Source organism: Fukomys damarensis, unplaced genomic scaffold, assembly GCF_012274545.1.
Source record: "Fukomys damarensis isolate Sample0158 unplaced genomic scaffold, DMR_v1.0_HiC HiC_scaffold_32, whole genome shotgun sequence".
Taxonomy (NCBI): domain Eukaryota; kingdom Metazoa; phylum Chordata; class Mammalia; order Rodentia; family Bathyergidae; genus Fukomys; species Fukomys damarensis.
Window position 1 is genome coordinate 40,443,767 of NW_022900944.1, and position 16,743 is coordinate 40,460,509.

The window sequence follows — 16,743 nt, forward strand, 5'->3', positions numbered from 1 at the left end:
TCCCTGGCCCTCCCTCCCCCTTCCCCCCCAAAGCAGCATATCCCCAGGGAACAGCAAGCAAGATGAAAGTGAGTGTCCTGACAGAATTTCACACTCAAGAGCATACTCACTCCACAATCAGGCTGGAGCGACAACATTCACTCTGTCCCCACTCTCATGTCACCATGTTCCATGTTCCTCAAACACACCTAGCTCTTTCCCACCCCCTCAAGTCTTTGCAAGAACAATCTCCTTTGCCTGCAACACCCTTTTCTCCTATTCCTATGAATTCACATCCTCTCTGATGAGTGTCTTTATGAGATGTGAACAAAACTTCGGTGAGTGTTACTACTGAATGGCATCTAGCAGAAAGGTGATCTCACAAAAGCATTATGGTTTTCCCTCATCCACCTTCTTCACCAGACCAGGTGCTGGGAGACTTCTAGCTCTTACGACCACAAAAGATTTTGAATCAATTCAGGACCTCGAGGTAGTCATGACATGCAACAAAAGACACTCACAAAAGAATTCCAGAACCGGTTCAGAGAGTGGCAGGAAAGATGACACCAGTGTGTTTAAACTGTGTGTGTGTGGGGGGGGGTACTTTGAAGAGGATTAATAGCAATGCATCTTTTACTGTAATACATACTCAAATACAAACATTCACCACATATTTCAACCATACCTCATATTTAAATCTCTCCTTTAAACATCATTTTTTTAATTCAAACCTCAGCCAACCCTCCGAGGAGTCTTCCATGGTTACGTACCTTCACTAAAGTAACCTCCTTCCCCAATACCAGCACCTAATTTATTCCTTATTTCTTTCCTGACACATTCCACAATCTACTAATTTTCTATCCACTTTTTTATTGCCTCACTTTTTGTCTGTATTCTCAGAAATGATATAAACAGAATAAAGTCAAAAGCTGTGTTCACCTTGGTCACCATTTGTTACAAACAGTAGGGGCTCAACAGATTTTTGCTGAAAGATTGAATAAAGCAATCACAGTATATAAAGACAACGAGAGAGAGGGAGCCACTTCATCAGAGACAAAACAATCTTTTTTTGGACCCGGGATTTAGCTCAGTGGTTCTGCCACCTGCCTCGCAAGCACAAGGACCTGAGTTTGATCCCCAGTACCAATAAAGAAAGAATGAATGAATGAATGAATGAATGAAAGACAATCTTTTTTCTGTATACAATATCATAACCAGGAAACAGGTGCTTTAACTGTTAATAATATTAGATGAGAACATTAGCTCATTCTTCTGATACATTTTGATTGACCATAACACTTATTCTATAGGTCCTGGATAATCAATCCCATTTTGCCAGGGGCACCTGACCCTACAAGACAGCAAGTTGACATCCTTGTGAGATGTCGACACAGGAAAAGCCACTGGCAGAGGCAGATGTGTCTGTTTTAGAACATGGGGGTGGGAGTCTACATTCTGTTTTAACTTTGCAAGTCTCAAAGAATTCTTTCATGACAGTACACAGAGAACTACTTCGTGAAAATAAATAGCCACAGAGTAATATGGACTTAATTGCTTGAATTGCTACATGAGCTAAAATAAAACAGCTGTGATCACATTCTGGGGTAAAAAATCATTGTTCAACGAAGACTTCTATTAAAGATCACCCCAGTGATGTGTTTGGGTTTCTAAAATCAGGCATACCACTTCCTGGACCGCCCATGGTATTAGGGTAGCTGTGATTCCAACTGGGGAGGGCAACTGAGTTGAAGAAATATTGTCCATGCCACAGGGCACAGGACTGTTTGATAGATTCTTTTCCACCTAACTACACAGCTCGAGTTACTCAAATTTACTAAGCAAAACAAATTCCTTTCATATTTCTATAATCTCAAGGCACAGGAAAGGTGCTGGGTGGTTGACGGCTGTGGAGTTCCAGTTCACTACCAGATGAGACAAGAAGCCTATTCCATCCAAGTCTTTCCTAAGCCATCTTAGTGCAAGAGCTTCGACCCTAAGAATGCAATTCCAAGGCACCAGCTTTGATGCTCGCAGGATTAGAAGCCACCTTGAGATACTCACAAAGCCACAGAAGTGTCCACCTAAAATTCACATATATGGGTATATTAGCGCAAAGTTTGAAACCTAGACTACAAAAGCACAAATGCCCTAAAACTATCCATGAAACACAGAGGCTCAGAATTACTACTTTGAAATGCAGAAGCAGGGCTTGTGACGGTGGAAACTAAAAACCCAAGTACTTTTTTCTACCAATCAACCACCATCATACATCCACTTTAAATATCTCTACCATAAGCTGCAACCCAAACATTGACCCATTTGCATGGTTTTGAAATAGGCCACCCTTATATAAAAGCAATTAGATAGAAAGGGTAGCTTAAGGCAGGGGAGTAGGAGAGATACTGAGCAGAAGCTCAAATTGCAATATTCTATCCCAGTACTTTGCAAGCCATTGGTCCTCAAAATCAAATGTACCTAACCTGGGGAGACTATCTGGAAAGGCACATTTCTAGGTCTTGTCTGGCTTCTGATTCAAAAGGAGGCTGTAGCTTTATTAAACATTCAGGGGATTCTGAAGCTGGAGGTCATTTGATCATAAGTGAGTGCCCCATATTTCACCAATTGAATCATTTTGATGGTTTCTAATGATGCTTCTCAGTGTGTGAGAAATCCCAGTTTCAGGCTCCAAACTACCTGTTCCTGCCTTTCGTATCCAGAAGTAGCGCAAATACCTCTGTCTTGTGAGTTCCAAAGGTACCACTGTTTTCTCCAGCCCACATTCCCCCCCTCCCAAGGAAAACTTCCACGGAAGAGTTGTAGTGAAGAGTTGACAGATGATTCCGAGACACAGAACTGAGCCATTGCTGATTATCAATTGATAAGCAGCTTTAATTGCTTCTGTGATGTCTCTTTGGCCACTTACCAAAATCTTTTCTGCAGCAAGGGTCTGCCTTTTCCTTCTCTAGGATGCCTCTCTTAAAGAAATAGAGATAACATTTCTCATTTGTTCTCTAGTCATTTCATATCTCTTGTAAACTGTTTTTTCCTATCTCATACTCATTTACTAGGTCTTTGAGAGGAAAACAAGCTTTAAACATCTCTTCATCCCATGAAAAATAAAATCAGTTATAAACACACAGCGGATGCAATAGCATTTGTTTACTGGGCCATCATCTAGCGCCCACTTGTCTTTAATCTTTTCTGCTAACTACTAGTACGCCCTCCTCCAGCTTCAGATGAGGTTCACCCTATTTCAACAGTGGGCATATGATCTAGATACATCCCTTGGCAGCAATGATTGGTCCATGATTGCCACATGACACATGTTGGGCCAATGAGATTCAGTCCTAAACCATCTACAAGTACAACCAAGGAAGTAGTCTCTGTGGTTGCTGGTGTTAGGGAGTTCCTGCCAGTCATCTTGTTACCACTAAGGGAAGAGCAGTCCAAGAAAGGAACAATACAGATGTGAACAACGCAGAAAGCCACAGAGCCAAGGGCTAAATTCTAGAGACCTAGTGTTGGATTCAGCCACACCAGAAGCTGGTCTTATCTTCCAAATTTTTACTCTCAGTATATTGCTAGGGATGTGAAACAGGATTTGAGCCCATTTGAGTTTTATATCTATCACTTCGGCTGAAAGAGTCCAGATTTATTGAATGCTCAGTGACTACCGATTGGTTGGATTAACAACCAGTTTTACCTCTGGTAAATGTTGAACATTTTGAGGTTCTTAATGCCTATAATATGTCTCCCTGCAAAAGGTCAGCATTTTAACTTCTGTCATGGGCAAGGAGATTCAGTCATAAATGATGGCCTCTAGAGTAAGACAACTGAATCTGAATCTTAGCTCTGCTATTTACAACTCGCAGGTCCTTGGACAAGTTACTTAAGCCTCCTTAATTAGAGGGGCACCACAGTGAAACACACGCAATGCTACCGAAGTATCTTTTTCTCAGCATGGAAGATGATGAATAGAGAGCGAAGTCAGAGGCAAGGAGACATCGACGATGCTCAGGCAACAAACGGCACGATAGCTGAGGGTTTAAGGCATCGTCATTCAGGGTACAGCACAGGCTGCAAAACACTGCAAGGCACAGTGGCAAATTGAATTTGAGGTATGGGGAAAGGGGAGAGAACCAGGCTGTTGGAAACTGGCTCAATGGCTTTGACGAGATACATTCGAATAAGAGATATGTGTCTGCTAGGCAGACGGTGGGCTGCTCTGAAGTTCTAATTTATCTGCTCAGTGATTTCTGACCACACAGCTTTTGGGGTAGATGAGTGGCTTCCATCCTCTTGAAGCACTTGAGCAGCTAGCTTCCCTCTCCCTGGCACCAGAAGGAGAACTTTCTAGCAGCTGAGGTTTCCATAGCTCTGATGTAAAGATGATTTAACTCAAGCTTTACAGGTGCCCTAGGCATGGTATATTAGGCGATTTTAGGTCAATTACAGGATGAATAGCTGTGCACCGGCAAGACATTAAATAACCCTGGGTCACACAGAGAGAAAGCTGTTCTTTCTCAGCCCTCTCCATTATTTTGTCAAGAAAAAGAAAACAAAAAAACACCTCTTTCTGAGGACAACAACTCTACCACCTCTTTCTAGCACTTGGCAGTTGCTAATCCGCTTGTTTACTTGGGATCAGGTTTCAGGCTCAAAACCTTCAGGAGGCCACCATGGTCTCTGGCCAGAATTTAGTAATATTGTGATGACTTTGTTGGATTTATTTTTACACATGCTTTCTATTTATAGCAAATGGACTTTGTTTTCCGGTGCTATAATAGCCCTTTGCTTTTTTTTTTTTTTTTCAGATATGTTTATTTTGTTCAGTGACTCGGTTTAAATGAAACTAAAGAAATGTGGCTCACAGCCATCTTAGCCAGGGTTTCTATGCAGGAGTAGCACACACGTTAAGATCACACCTGGCTGCTAAAAGCCTTCAGGGGCTTGGTGAAGGCCTCGTATGTCTGAGTGCTACGCAAACACATGTCCAGCCCTGCCTGGCTGTGAGGTGGGCGACCCCAGGAGCCCAGCGCGGTCTCCTAAAGGACCCTACAATCTTGGAGTTTGTTTTGCTGCCCACTCCTCTTTGCCACGCCCTTCTCCCTCACCTCTGTGGCTCGTTTATTTCTCCACTCAGGCTGCAGCAAAATCTTCAGCGCAGTGGACCAGCTGCCACCAGGGTGTTCAGTTTCAAGAGCAGTCTTTTGTTTAAGAAGCTGACTTTTCAGAAGACACACTTGAGGCTGGCCAGGAGAGGGTCACTAAACTTCTCCCCCTAGTGGATCTGTGTTGAGCTGGCAGCGCAAGGATTGCCTGAGCCTTGAGCTGTTTGAGTTTCTGTCAAAAGCAGCATTAAAAATAAATAAAATAAGGCATCAGCCTGTGTGGTGCCTGCCCTGTGTATTTTTTTGTAATTTAAAAGCAACTATCATGTGACATCACTTTGGAATTTGTGAAAGCATGGCATTTGAATAGCAGAGAGTCAGCACACATCTTGGAGTAAAAATAAGCACCATCCAACTCCACCGACGAGGGCTATGGCTTCTGACTTTCCATCTAGCGTCTTCCTCTTCCAGCCCCTTCAGATAAGACTGAATATACGTGAATACGTTTAAATATGGCCAACTGATCTTTGGCAAGGGTGCAAAAACAGCAAATGGAGAAAACTTTTCAGCAAATGATTCCAGAGCCACAGAAAATCTACATTTAAAAAAAATCTTACACACTTCACACACACACAAATTGACTCAGAATGGATCAGAGATAGAAAGAAAAATACTAAAAGATTAAATTCCTAGAGGATAACATAGAAGGAAAATCTAGATACCCTTGAGTTTAACAATCATTTGTTAGATGCAACACCAAAAACATGACCCATGAAAGAAATAATTAGTGGGCTGGATTTGGTTATAATTCAAAATTTCTGCTATCAAAAGACAGCATCAAGAGAATGAGAACACAAACCATAGACTGGGAGGAAGTTGCCAAAGATATATCCGATAGAAGGCTGTTATCCAAAATACAGAAAGAACTCTTACAACTTGGTGACAAGAAAACAATCTGATTTTTAGAATGGGGAAGAAAGACCTTAACAGATAACTTTTTCAGCTGGCAAATAAAATAGAGGAAGTTTCTAGACATCCTATGTCATCAGGGAGCTTCAATGAAACACAATAACAAGATACCACTACATCCCTATTCGTGGGAGCCAACGCCAGAGCTGTAACCATACAAAAGGCTGGTGAGAGTAGAGCAGGAGTAGTTCTCACTCACTGGAGTTATTCGAGTAACACAAAATGGCACAGCTACTCTGGAAGACATGTGGTGGTCTACAGCTCTAAATATATTCTTGCCATACAGTCTAGTATTCATGCATCTTGATATTTATCCAAAGGAGTTGAAAAGTCACAGCTACATAAAAATGTATACACTAGTGGATGTAACAGCATTTTCCACAACTGCCAAAACATAGAAGCAACCAAGGTGCCCTTCACTAAGACAAATTTGAGAAGTTTTTGGACAGATAAACTGCAGTGGACATCCAGATTATGGAAAACCATTCAGCATTAAAAAGAAGTGAGTTAGTAACTCACAAAAAGATATAGAGACATCTTAAATGCATATTGCTAAATAGAAGAGAATAAAAAGATCAGTGGACACAATGGTTGCTTCCACACATCTCTGTATAGGCTGTGTGTGTGTGTGTGTGCACAGTAGTTTTTCAAGTGAATATTAAAGCCAGCAGCATCATTTGGAAACTTATTAGAAATATAGAATATCAGGCCCCTTGATGAACCTATAGAATCAGAATTTGCATTACAAAATGATCCTCAGGTGATTTATATTAAAGTCTTAAATGTACTAATACAGAATTCCTGGTCTCTGTCCTCATCTTGATGGAAGAAAATAAATGTCTTTGGTGTAATTTGAGATGAAAAATTTGAGATGGAAAGAAAAGCAGCAATAACAATGAGCATCATGCTTTTGATTTCACTTCCCAGCTCCTTCATGACAAATTTGTCCTACCTGACATGCCTTCATCTCCTCTCTGTGTATCCAGTTCTTGCTATGTATCTATCCATCACATATCTCTGGGGACTTACCATGCATTTGGTACAGTGCTAGGCACAAGGCATAGACTCTTAAGGAGCTTGCAAAAAGCCAAAGGGGAATTACAGTGTTCTTTCTCTGCCCTGTTAAATGTCACAACAGGAGCTGTTTGGGAAGGTGGGAGAAGTACTGAACTGACATCTGTTAGTGCTCACTAGGTGCCAGGCGCTCTTCGCAATGTCAGCTATTTTCCCAACTAGTTCACAAGGAAAGAATCATTCACCTTATTTAGCTGATAGAGAAACTGAGTCACTAAGTTGTTCAACAATTGCCTAAGGTCACATAGCTGAAAAGTGTTGATTACCACAGCTCGATGGGCCCCACATTGGGCTCCACACCTTGTTATGACCCATCTCATGATGTCTATTATAAAATTCTGCATTATAGCTGTTACTATCTTTTAGGCCATAAGGCCCCAGGAATTTGAACATGAGTGATGAAGTTGGAATCTTTGCTCCTGAGATGGGAGGGAGGGTTTAGGCCAGTGAGGGTGAACCTTTTAGAGTTTTCGATAATTACACAGCCAACTGTGGGATATGTGCCACAGGTTCACCACCACTGCGTTAGGCTAAGGAAACCAAGTTCTTAATGGGCAGGGAACCACTATTTAAGGTTGGGTTATTTTGTAAGCTAAACCCTTTAATCCTAAAATGGAACCTGGATTTTTTTCCCACTTACCAACTCTGAAAGTACACCAGTGATTCCTACGGAATATTAGATTGAAGGCTCAGAAAATATATAAAGTAAAAACAAAATAATTTACAAATTACAAATCAAATCACGTGACACCATTGCTTAAAACTTTCAATAACTTCCCAGTGTTTTGAGGTCGTGGTAAGGATTTCCCTGCATGACCGGGACAGTATCAATTACAAATACCCTATGCACCTCCACTGCTCTTTTTCTTTGAATTCCAGCACTTGCTTTCTTCACTTTGCTGTCACTCCCACCACAGGACCTTTCCATGTGATCTTCCTTCTTGACTCCTCTTCATCTGAAAAGCCCTGATTAGCCTTCAGACCTGACCTAAAACATCAACTCCTGAAGGAAAGTGTCTCTGTCCAGGCCAGATGTGGCCCCATGCCATGCACATTCACAGAAGTGCACACCATTCCTCCGTCACACTTGCCATGTCTGTCGCTGAAATATGATCTCTGTGAACCTTAATGGCCACCACCCTCTGTGGATATCCTTTGTTCAGTATGGTGACCTGCACCCTCTGTGGCTACTTAACAGTGCAATGTCTCTGGTGCTACTGACAAAATGGATTTGTAATTTTACTTCATTGTAGTTTAAAAGCAGAGACTGGGTTTCCTTAATGGGACTTTGAAAGGTACGAAAGAAACTTGCATATGTGAATCTACTTTTTCAGTTATAGGCTTTGCAAAATCTAAAACAAAACAAGTATTTCTGATGGAAATTTTGCACCTGAATTGAGACATGCTACACATGTAAAATCTGCACTAGATTATGAAGACCTGGTATGAAAAATAATGCAAATATTTATAAACCATCTTATATTAACATCTTAATCATTAAAATATCAGTATATTATATTGAGTATATACTGAAAGGAGAGCAGAGATAATGAGGACAAAATATGTTAACAAAATGTTTATTATAATAAAAGGTTCATTTCTTCTATTTTTTTTTACTTCCTATCCTGGCTCCTAGAAAATCTCAATAACAAACATGGTGTCTACCCTGTTTTTATTGGACTGTGCTAGTTGAGACTGGAGGGAAAGCACTTGAATGTGGCATCACATACATATCAATTTAACTATTTTATTCTCAGAACCTAATACAATGCCTCAAAAATAATAGGCTCTGGGTACATATTCGTTTGAGATTTAAATAAATTAGACACTAGTCATAGAAGGTAGAGAAAGCAGGTAGAACATTTGCCCTATACTTTCAACCCTGTGCTAATTTTTTCTTTGCTTACATAGAACCTCGACAATAACAACAAAATTAAGTACAACCATGATTTTCAACCTTCCACAATGTACAAAACACTTTTAACCTATTTGAGATTTTTTTGTCAAAACTGGGGACAATGGGGCCAGGGATTTAGCTCAGCTGTTCGGCGGCCTGCCTTGCAAGTGCAAGGACCGGAGTTCAATCCCCAGTACCAAAAAAAAAAAAAAAAAAAAAAAAAAAAAAAAAAAAGCAAAAAACAAAAAACTGGGGACAATGTACATGAAGTACCTTGCCTAAAGTCACATTATTAGTAGTCAGCAATTAGCAAATGTGTCCTCGTGAATAATTTACCAAATAAATAAACAGCACAGCAAGAATCCACAGAGACCTTTGTTGCCTTGGATATAAATGGGAAGCACTCAGTTTCACTGGATTCAGGATTGCTTGCCCCTGATTAGAAAGGCTCATGAGAGAGCTCTAAATACAAAAGTCTGGAATACACACAAGAAAAATACTCTATCAACAGGAAAGTAAGCTGCTTGCGTTAAAATGGTAAATTAGATTCAGAAGCATCAGAAATATACCTGCCCTTGGGAGCTTGAGAGAAGGCCAGAACCTGACTTCCTGTTCATCTGTTCCTGCTTCAGAACTGTCACAATACCTAATTCCTCAGAAATAAGCAAACCTCCATGTGCGGAAGCCATGCACCATTTCAGTTCACTAATTACCCAGCCTAACAAGGTCAAGAAAACACTACAGTGTTGGCTATACACTTCACTTTGATCTTTTAAGCATAATATGGCAATTTGATCTACGTGGCTCAGATAATTCATTCAACTCATCAGGAATCCACTTAGGGAAGAAGCTCCAACCTAATAATGTCCTCAGTGTGCTGGGCTAGACTCCAGCTCCTTTTGCTGAATGGTGTTTATGTCACCCAAGGCACCACGGAGATCAAGAGCAAGGCCCCGAAACCAGATAGTCTAGGTTCAAGTCCATATCTCACCACAAGCGATGGACACAACTTTGGACTCAACTTTCCTTGTCTATAAAATGCATAAAATAAAAATAACTTTTGTAGGTTACTGGAAAGATAAACCAAATCAACATAAAGTCTTCCCGCTATGAAGTGTGTAAACCAGGCACTGTTCTAAGCACTAGGTATCACAAGGCAACAACAGAACGTGACAGAAAATTAACATCAGGGTGACTTGCATGTGATCGTTTATGTTCCTTTTACCTACACATAGGAGTCTAGGGCTGGTGTGAGGATCCCACACTCATCAGGAATCCTGATGCTTTATTTTGTTTCCGCATCGACCACAGCACAGAATCCTCACTTTGGATCCAAGAGAGCAACCTAGCTCCAGCCAACTTCAGTCACATTTCCCCCAAAAAAGGAGAAGGAAAGAGAAGAATCATACATGCTCCATTTACAAGCATGGTTTAGAAGTTGCACATACCACTCTGCTTGTATCTCATGGGATGGACCTGAATCCATGATCATGTACAGTCTTCAAAGAGACTGGGGAATAAGCCTTTGTATCCTGTTATTATTTACATTATTATTATTACTGTAGAAAGGAAAGAACAGATTGGGGTAAAGATTTATAGTGGAAGATCAAAGAGCTCCATCCTGGCAACAAGTCCTGCCCAGATCTGGAACGCACACCAAACAGGGATCTTTGGATGATGAAGTGTGGCTGGAGAAGATTGCATCCTTTAACTCAGAACTCGACAGTACCCACATTCCATTTGTTGATAAATCCCATAAGTACATGTTGCACAAAACACTAAATAAATGTTTATTCTAATTATTGTACCAAAGTGACCACAAAGCTCTTCTCCTTTCCACGCTCCAGAATTATATTCATGGAAGACTTTGGATGCTTGTGGGTTTAGAAAGCAAAGGAAGATCTTGTGGCTTCTAGTGCTGCTTCAGCTAAATAGGCAGGCTCCTCAAATACCCTAACCCAAGCGCCTCCCAGCCACCTTCTAGTACTTCCCCTCCAGCATAACGGAGAAGGTGAAGACACTCAGCAAGCTCCTCCAGAAACCAGCCGCAGACTCTTGGGTGAGACAAGATACCTTCCAGTCCCGCCTGAGCTTTGCAAATAAAAGATGTTGACAACGCACACACTGGTAATTGGAAACATGTTTTTGGCTAGCAAATTAGCTTTGGGGTTAGGCTTGAGAACTGCAGCAGATTTTTGCAAGAGGCGTCTCCAAGGGCCCCACGTTTACTCTGTCCTTCTGGACAAAACTGGATTCCTCAGCTTTGCCCTTAGGCCGAGACAGGCCTGGGTTAATTCTTGTACCCCACCTTGTGCCCTAATCAGGGGACCCTGGAGGAATAAGCTTCAGTTAATGTTGGTCACGCTCTAGGGATGAGAGGGGGTCTTCTGTCTGAGTGAGGATTTCTGTAAAGCAGTACTGATAGTCCCTGACTTATCACAGACCAATTCATGATTTTTTTACTTTAAATGGTGCAAGCAATATGCACTCAAAAGAAACAGTATTCCAAATTTGTATCTTTTCCCAGGCTAGCAATATACTGCCTGCTACTTTCTTAGGATACTGGGCTCTGGGAGTGAACTGCAGCCACAGGGCCACAGGGGTAAACAATGAATATTGTACTGCTAAGTTATGATGTTCAGTAGGATAGTTGTATTAAATACTTTTCCAACCTTTGATATTCTCGACTTATGACGGGTTTATTGGGATGGATGGAACACCACCTTAAATGGAAGAGCATCTAAATTCTACTTAACAATGAATTATTTTTCTCAACTTTCATTTTGTATTAGTATGCTTACAGTAAATAATGTTCACACCCCTCATGGGGAGCTGGCACACAAACAGCACCTCTCAGCTCTCTTTTCAACCCCTTTCCCCCGCCTCCCTTCCCCTCCCTCCATCTCTTAGTCCTTTTCCCATCTGCAAAGGCTCTATCTCCCTATTTCCTATGATTTTTTTACTTTGCTCTTTCTTTCTATTCATTAAAGGAATCCCCAGTAGCATTTAACATGAAACAATATCTAAGCAGGAAGCCATAACTGAATATCTGTGGCTCGGGCTATACGAGGATCAAGAGGCTGTTCTGCTCCTCACTCAGGTCCGGGCATGGGCAAGACATTCGAGGAAATCATGAGACATGTTTTCTTAATCAGAAAAGTGGGGATAATAACACTGATCTCACAGCACTTTTGTATATAAGGCCACACATCATAAATGAAATCACCCAGGATCAACCCTAGTTGCCAGATACAGAAATCATAAAGACACAGATAAAGAGAAAGGGAAAAAAAGTTATTTTTTACCAAGTTCTCCCTAAGAAATCAGTTGTAGTTGAAGACTCTCCCTAAGGAGCACCAACAGAGGCAAATGGGCGGGGCCTGGATGCCAACCATGGACCAGACTCCCAGAATGACAGAGTTCCCAGTCTCTATGTAAATCCAACACACATTTACAATATTTTATATTGCGTATTTCTGCAAGGTTTGACAAGTGCATACAGTTGTATAACCATGATATGGATCAGTTTCATACCTGCCCAATTCCCTCTTGCTCCTTCATAACCAACTCTGGAGGCCTAGCCCTCGGTGTGACTGGAGTTGGGGTAGAGTCTCCAGAGGGTAGTTAAATGCGGCAGGGTAATACGAAGAAGAAGGGAGAGCAGAGTTAACAGAGTTCTCCGTGGCTCCTCCCACCCTCAGTCTGGTGAGAAGGCAGCAAGCAGGTGGTCCTCTGTAAGCCAGGAAGAGTCCTCACCAGGCCCGACCATGACAGACCTTGATCTAGAACATCCAGCCTCCAACGTTGTGAGAAAATAAAATTCTGTTATTTCAGCCATGGAATCTAGGGTGTGCTGGGGTGGGCCGTCACAGAGGGGCTCAGAGATTCCCAGAGCATTACTGAGATACAGGCGATGCTAAACACCTGCATCTTCTCTGGTAAGATGAGGGGGAAGATAATTTCCACACATGTTCATCACGAAGACTGTGCCACAAAGGTGACGTGTAAACTGTCCAGCCCAGTTCTGGGCTCCAGAAAAATCTCAATGTTTGCCGTTTTATATGAGACAGCTTTACACCCATCCACGCACTCAACACAGACCTTTATACCTGCAGGGCTATTTTGTAAGTATTTGTAAAAATAATAATAAATGAAATGTAGCTGGACACACCAAAGGGTCTGTCTTTGCGATTCCTTTAATTTTGAAAATGAAGTAAAGCAAAAGAGCGTTCTTGACAACTGACACTCGCCTGTTCACCGCCGTGGACACAGAAAACAATCTTAAAGTAGTTGTTTTCATTTTGGTACAAGCAGATCTCAGTCGTTACCACAATTAGACGTTTATATGTTAAGCTGCCTCTCAATGTTTAGGAAAGGGGTGCATGTGTAAAGTCTCTACAAAGCATAAAGTCCATACAGCTAGACACAAAAGACTTGCAGGCGGGGGAAGAGGGAGAGATGTCTTTTTCTAAATTCACCTGAAAATATAACTTGTTCCTTTCAATAGTCTAACAAGGGGCCTTGTTAGAGAAGGGAAACAATGAAGCACAGGACTCACCGCTTAGACATCACAGCGCCCTTGGGGCCAGAGCAGAAACAGGTCGCAGCCCATGGGTACCCACATTGCCATGCTGCAGGTGGATCATGGCCGCTCTTGGACACTAATTGTGTACACCCGAATTTCCCAGCTCCCATTCAGTGAGAACTGAAACAGACCACACTGAATATGATTATGCCACAAAGATCAGCAATAAGGCTTCCCCCGCCTTGCTGGAGAGCCCCCTGGTAAGGGTTACCTGCACACCACCAAGACAATGCTCCAGAGTAGCTGCTTCTCAGGAGTCCCGCAGGACAAAAGGGTATGGTAGGGGCTGGAGATGACTGGGCCAAAAGAAAGATTCAAGCAGGACAAGGAAGCCCAGAACTTGGAGTGTTGATACAAGACTTTTCTGTAGCTTTTGAGATTTAGTGTATATTTTTGGCAATATATATATATATGAATGAATTGAATTACATGTGCTACTGAGAAAAATATCCTCATAAATGCTTGTTACACAGTGGACCCTCGAGTTATGACCAGCCTGACACATGAACAACTTGGATTAGGACCAGAACTTTAATTCTAACTTAGGACCAAAGTCTTGAGTTATGACCCAAATGAATGCCAACTGCTTGCGCTTCCAGATGGTCTCAGATACAGATTTAACCCTCAAAGAGCTCTGGAAGGAACATTACAGCATCCTTTCCTGTGTGGGGTTAATTGAGAAATCCTGGGTCAGGGTCTCTCTGAGGACACGGAGATCTGCCTGTATATGGGAGAGAGACTTTGAAGGCTGCGTAGAGGAGACTGAGCCTTCCACGGACCAACCTGTGTTACAACCAGCCCTCAGGAACCAATTGAGCTCGTAAGTCAAGGGTCCACTGTACCTTTTAACTGACCATTTCTACTGTCAAAAGAGTTATCCCAACAAAAGTATTGAGACAGCAAAGACTTAGGTGCCAGCAGGTGCCACAAAACATTAATTTGCATAAATTATGCGACAATTCAGAACCACCTGATACTCTGAAACAGGGGGTCCTGTTGAGCTCTATCAGAGGGATCCAGACATGTGGACAGTGCTCTGCCTTTCAGTATTCTAAAAGTAGATGTCTGATGTTGAGGGAGAGGAGTCACGATAAAAAGTGAGGCAAGCAAGTCATAAAGCACAACAATTTTTAAAAGAGTGGTATGACCTATAAAAAACCCTCGGAGGTTATCGAGCAATTAAATCTGAGTAGTGAGGTTAATGGGAAATGTTTGCTTTGGTGATTTTCTGTACTTTCCAGGTTCTCCACAGTGAGGTCTCCTTCCCTCCTTTTCCTCTGCTTTCTACACCTTCTTCTCCCGTTTATATGTGAGTGACATTCACACGTGAGTAACATTGACTCGTAGGAATATATTTTCCATGTATCTGCCTCGATCCCATGTAAATTTGACACACTGTCCACTTATTCTGCAGAATAAAACTACGAAATAGGTAACAATTTCCATTTCCATGTAAGAGGCGCTAAAACGGGAACATAGAGTGGTTCAACAAATGGCCCAAATCCTCACAGCCAGTAATAGCAGGCCCAAACCCACGCACTCGCACTCGTTTTTTTAAAAGCACGCATTTTGGGTTCGTAATCTAAGTAGGCTTTGTTATCATACAAATAGCTGCACCTTTAAGGCAAATGCAGGCTTAGCACTCGGGATGTCAAGGCCCCAGCCCTTATTTTCCATTCCATGAATCGCTGGGCTGGTGGAAACAGACACAGCTGAGAAAACGAAGACAGCGGCCACGCAAGGATACAAAGGACTGGCACAGTGGCACACATCGCAAAGTTCAGCTGCTAGAGAGGCTGGGCAAGGGGGCCAGCAAGTTCCGGGCCCACCTAGAGCCCATATCCAAGGAAAAAAAAAAGATTTCTTTAAAGGACTGGGACATAACTCAGGGGTAGAGCATTCCTGAGTTGGATCCCTGTATGAGAGACAGAGAGAAGGAGAGGAAAGAGGAGGAGGAGGGAGGGAATTTAGTTTTTCCCCCCAAGATTACAGTGTTAGCTGTGGGCCTTTATTATATTGGGGAACTTTCCCTCTATAACTGTACTATGGGGGAGGGGAGGGAGGAGAAGGTGGGGGAGAAGAGAGGACTTCTCACCTATGAACTATCTGCATGACCTAGAGACTGCCCACAGTTTTCAGCCAGTAAGGCGACAGTCGAGGATTGAGCATCTCATGAGTACAGGGCACTGCTGCTAGATTCTGGGGATATCACAGCAAGTAAATTAAACCCCAGAAAAGAACAGAATTCGGGCAAAATACCTCTTTGTGACCTTCCAAGAACTGAGACCTGGTGAGACAGTGGCGATTTGCAGAGAAGCGAATCCTAGAATATTAGAAACTGTGAGAAACAGTAGTAGAGTCCCTCTACCGCTCAACTCCTGCTCCTTTAATAGAAGATTTGCTTTCCACCCAGCACTAGATTTCCTAGACCCTCACATCCCCAGGCAGCCAAGGATGGCCATTTCGCCTAGCCTCATTTATTGGGGAATTTCTCCGGGGCCTGCCTTTGCTGCAATACATGTTGCAGGCAGCAGAGGGCAGGATTGCACAACACACTCAGCTTCCTACTCCTTAACAGAGTAGATGCTGCCAACTTCACAGGAGCAGAGCAGATTGTAGCACAGAACGCGTTATTGCCAAGGCATTCAGAGATGACAGCCCGAGAAATATGTGGGTCTGGGAGTCGATATGCCTGGGCCCTAGTGTCAGCCTGCTAGTCGCCTCGCCCCATGGACCTCGATTTCCAGATGAAAGCAAAAAGCAAAAACAAGACGAAGGGGTCCGGGGCCAGAGATCTAGCTCAGTGGTTCCGCCCCCTGCCTGGCAAGGACGAGGACCGAGTTCGATCCCCAGTAGGAAACAAACAAACAAAACAACTGCCTGAGGATTAGGCTGACAAGAAATGATTCTAACTCAGAGCCACTTTCTTGGGTTCTTTCCCAGGACTCTGGGGACGGAAGATCACAGACCACCCAAGGTGGCCCAGGGCCAGGGCCGGGTTAGCCACTGTCACTCACCTTCTCTCATGAAAGGGTGCGCGGTGCCTGCTGTAGGTGCAGCACTGGAACCAGGGCATGTGCAATCCATTCTTTCCAGTCCCGTGGTCCCGGGGTGTAAGGACGGGGGAC

General features: G+C 42.7%; 2 long non-coding RNA genes across 6 annotated transcripts in view; one reads left to right on the forward strand and one right to left on the reverse strand.

Annotated features, from left to right (window-relative positions):
• LOC104852034 overlaps positions 1 to 5,255 on the forward strand; it is a 32,675-nt gene extending 27,420 nt beyond the window's left edge. For 2 of the 5 annotated variants that reach the window (XR_777387.1, XR_777381.1), the window contains one exon: positions 1,290 to 1,573. This is a non-coding gene — a long non-coding RNA (uncharacterized LOC104852034). The other 3 variants (XR_777386.1, XR_777385.3, XR_777382.2) reach the window with 3 other exon arrangements.
• LOC117283931 overlaps positions 1 to 16,743 on the reverse strand; it is a 106,212-nt gene that overhangs the window by 44,949 nt on the left and 44,520 nt on the right. The window lies entirely within an intron of this gene.